General features: G+C 40.9%; 1 pseudogene; it reads right to left on the bottom strand.

The window, feature by feature from the left end:
- Window positions 1-553: 553 nt before the first annotated feature.
- Window positions 554-3,239, bottom strand: LOC149239085 (laccase-10-like; annotated as a pseudogene).
- Window positions 3,240-4,243: the final 1,004 nt, after the last annotated feature.

The following is a 4,243-nucleotide window of genomic DNA, read 5'->3' as shown; positions in this document are numbered from 1 at the left end:
ATAACATAGCATACATGATTATATTATAGAGACATGTTTTATATTGTCTGTGGGGATACACCAAGGTTGAGACAATATAAAAAACAATAAAAAGATTTTTTTTGGTCTCAATTTTAGACTATTTGGACATTTATTATGTCAAACCATCCACTATATCTTCTTAACCCCGCCTCTATGCGGGAGTGAATTATGGAAAGCATTGTGAATTTTTGTGGTTTATAAGTCTTAGTGAAAACTAGAGAAAATGTGAAATGTGGAATAATATAATTCACACTTTGTATATTTGTAGAAGCACTTAACAATCACAGGGAAAAAATTCTAAACACATTGAAATGTGATTAAATGTTGAATCCAATCGCTCTAGAAACCACTAGATTACGCAACAAAGAAGTCAAAACATTTTTATTAGAAATGTGTATGAAGCACTCATGCGCTCTCTAATTTAATGGAACCATTGCATTTTCATTCATGTCCCTTTTTGAATTCCCTATGAGTACAACATTTCTAGGTATGCATTGGTTGAAGAGGTTGCTTTTTGTTGCTAACTCTTCTTCATAAGGTTGACAATCTATTTAATGTCTCCACTACTTGGGAAAAAAGGAAAAAGAAAATTGGCACAAACAAAACTGAAACATCGAGGAGACCCAAAATAAAATCAAGAAATAAAGTGGGAGTGGTGGTGGGGGGGCGGTCGTGACAAAGGAAGGAAGGAGAACAACAAGGGGGGAGGAAGGAGATCAACAAGGGGGAAGGTCAGAGGGGGGAGGTGGGAGAGATTGAAGGGGACCTTTTCCGTCCTTCACGACCCATGCCATTTTTAGTCCCCACGATGTGTGAATTTCCAAGTGGCAATGCATGAACCACACACCTACATAGAAACAGACGACATTAACAATAGAATTATTTGAAGTAGATTTCATGATATGGACAACACTGAAATTTCAATGTAACTAAACGTTGAATGTTATACAAGATGAGATTGGATTGAGATATGTAATACCTGGATTGTCTGCGCGGAATCTGAGAGCCGCCCAACCTCCTTTTGGGACTCCGATAGTGTTTCTTTCAACAGGGTCAATAAGGTTAAATTTGGGTGCATCGGTTGATTCATTGTAGTTTCCAACGCCTTGGCCCACCACGAAGAAATTGAAACCATGGAGATGGACAGGGTGGCTATCTGTGCTGAAAATGCTGGTGTCTTGAAGAATCAATTCAACTGTTGCGTTGAAGGGAAGGACTTTGACTCTGGTCCCATTCACAGCCGCAGTATTATTGGGTGGAGTGCCTGTGTAATTGAATGGGAATGGAGGATTGTCTGGAAAATTGGTCTTATAGATTCCTTTCATATGCTTGAAATAGTGGGATTGAAGAAGAGCAGTGCTTGGGAGAACAAAAGAAATGTTGTTGACAGAGGCGGTGAATCTTGTGTTGTTGGGTGCTTGACATGTGGCGTTCCCCATCCCTGTGGGACAAGGATTAAGTCCTAGGCCCACTGTAAAGAAAAACTTCTTATCCACCGTTTGAGGAACCAATGCTGGGAATTGTGAAGTAGCCAAGCTTCGAAGTTTTGCACTAAAGTTCGCGGCAAAGGCTGTATCATTGAGGGATGGGAGTTTTGGCATCATAATGGCGGAAGAGTTGTTGGAGTTGGAAATATTGTAGCTCATAATTCCTGCAACGGTGGAGTTATCAAATGTTCCACCCCCTGTAACAAATGGGCGAGCTGCTATGAAAAACTGTTGAACTGCGCCAACATTAGTAGAAGCATTGGCCGTGAATAATACATTGGTGGTCTGGCCTGGTGTTATAACAAGAGCGTCTGTCTGGAAAGGCTTCACATAAACGGCATCCACCTCCACCACAGTCAAACTGTGATTTGCAATGGCAACAAAGAGTTCATCATTGAGTGCAGCGTTGACTATACGGAGAAGATATGTCTTCCCAGGATTCACATTTAGAATGAATGTATCTGTGTAACATAATTGACATGGTGAGATTAGTCAAATATGTGCATGAGCCTCCATAGTTTACACTCTAAACACAAAGATAGATTATGGTTACCATTGATTTGTTGAAATACAAATATAATATAATTACCGTTAATGGAAGAACAGTTGTAAAGTGGGCCAGGAAATCCATTTATAGTATAGGCATCTGACACATTTGGACCACCTCCTGTTTGGAGAGCCTGCTGGATAACTTTCTCTGTATCTGCATTCCACCATTCTCCTGCAAGGTGAAGGCGGCCAAAAAAGTATGAGATTGCCATACAATTACTACAAGGTCCAGTAAATAAAATGAATTACTATAAAATTAAACTTACCCAAAATGATGGGGACTTCCTTGTAGGGCTTGGTAAATGGATAGGGAACGCGGTGCTTAGGATAGATAATGAAGGCTCCATATACACTCGCTCTTAACCAAGAAATGTGTGCGTGCCACCATATAGTTCCTCTCTGCCCTACGATGGTGAAATTACCCAAAATGATGGGGACTTCCTTGTAGGGCTTGGTAAATGGATAGGGAACGCGGTGCTTAGGATAGATAATGAAGGCTCCATATACACTCGCTCTTAACCAAGAAATGTGTGCGTGCCACCATATAGTTCCTCTCTGCCCTACGATGGTGAAATTATAAACGTAACTCATTCCGGTTTGAAGTGGACATTGAGTGATATAACCAGGACCGTCCGCCCATCCGGATCTCAGCTGTCGAATGCCATGCCTGCAGAAAAACATGTTGTGTTCAATTAATCAACCAATCCACCAGGTGGCATTGCTGCATGCAGCCTAAGACACACAAAGTATTAGAGTCGAGTATTTTATGAATGAGTATAATTACCAGTGAATAGTGACGTTGTCCTTCACGTGGTTTACAAGTTTTATAATTACCCGATCTCCCTCACGAGCAACAACTGTAGGTCCTGGATACTTTCAATTCACTGTAATCAAAGGTTTCGTGCGGCAAAGACGTGTCACATTGCTTAGCCTCACCTGCAATGTAATACATTCATAATAATCAAGTCATCAACTTCAACTACGCAACATGACAAGTAAGCAAAATAATTTGGTACTTACGTTGAACTTGTAATGCCTGGTTGTCTGCGCATGCTTTCCTGCTACTATATCCGGGTACTGAATCATAATAATCAACAGGATGGCAATTAGCACGTACTTCGCATGAGCTGGGGAAGGGCAGAGCAACGCCTTTGATCTCGACATGTTCATCCTTGTACTTAAACAACAACCTGAATATAGCTCTAAGCTCAGCGATGCGCTTTGAAGATTTGGCGAATTGGGTTGCATATATATATACCCATGCCCATCGGCACTTGTCTTCAGTCGTGCAGAATAATAGAATGCCCCTTCAGACTCTCTGGCAGTGGGAGTGGGGTATAGTTTGTTGGTGAACCGATGGAGTAGAAAATACACACCGACAACGGTGGCCATTGCCATAACCAACACAACACCACACCGGTGGCCATTGCCATAACCATAATAATAATAATAATACTAGAAATGAGGCTAGCTAAATTGCACAGAGATACGCATTAAAGTAGATGAGGGGAGCCTAATTGCAGTAAAGTAAATCTAATTGCGGAGAGATGAGTATTAAAGTAAATCTAATTGCGGCTTCTGTGCAGGTGTACCAACTCCAAAACAGTCTTTCGTTGTAAGAAGGGTCTGGTCCTGGTCTTTCGGGATGGTCGGTCTCTGTCTTAATGGAGATGGGTGTCATGGGTGTGAGGTGAGGAAAACAGTGAAAGACTTCATAATTCCATGACATGGGAGGAGGAGGTGGTCGTATAGATGGATATGGACCAGGAACGAGTAGGTAAGTAGACCAGCAGCGAGGAGGTAAGTAAACTTGGGGCATCATACGACGAGCGAGGTTGGATAAAACGTTTCTCTCACTTTCACCACGCCAACATAAGTCCATTTCAATATTGACATTCAGCTCAACCCCGGTTATTGACCGACATTGCTATTCACCTCACTATAACATTGCCATAATAGCCTACACATGTCTTCACTAACTAGAATAGCCTAAGACACGTATTCACAATAAAACTAGAATAGCCTAACACATTTCTTCACAATAAATTTAGGAGTCTAAGAATATCTCTTCGCAATCAAATTTAAAAAGAAATTGAATTTTAAATGAACTTTTAAGAAAACTTTGGAAGGTACAAAATTCTAACTTTAGTTAATGGTTGGAGAGTCAAATCTTACTTCTAGTTGGC

This window comes from Pinus tabuliformis, chromosome 8, assembly GCF_031772625.1.
Source record: "Pinus tabuliformis cultivar Carrire ecotype Pingquan chromosome 8, CPIR1, whole genome shotgun sequence".
Classification (NCBI taxonomy): domain Eukaryota; kingdom Viridiplantae; phylum Streptophyta; class Pinopsida; order Pinales; family Pinaceae; genus Pinus; species Pinus tabuliformis.
Note: the sequence above shows the minus strand (reverse complement) of the source record. Positions and strands in the feature narration are given on the sequence as shown.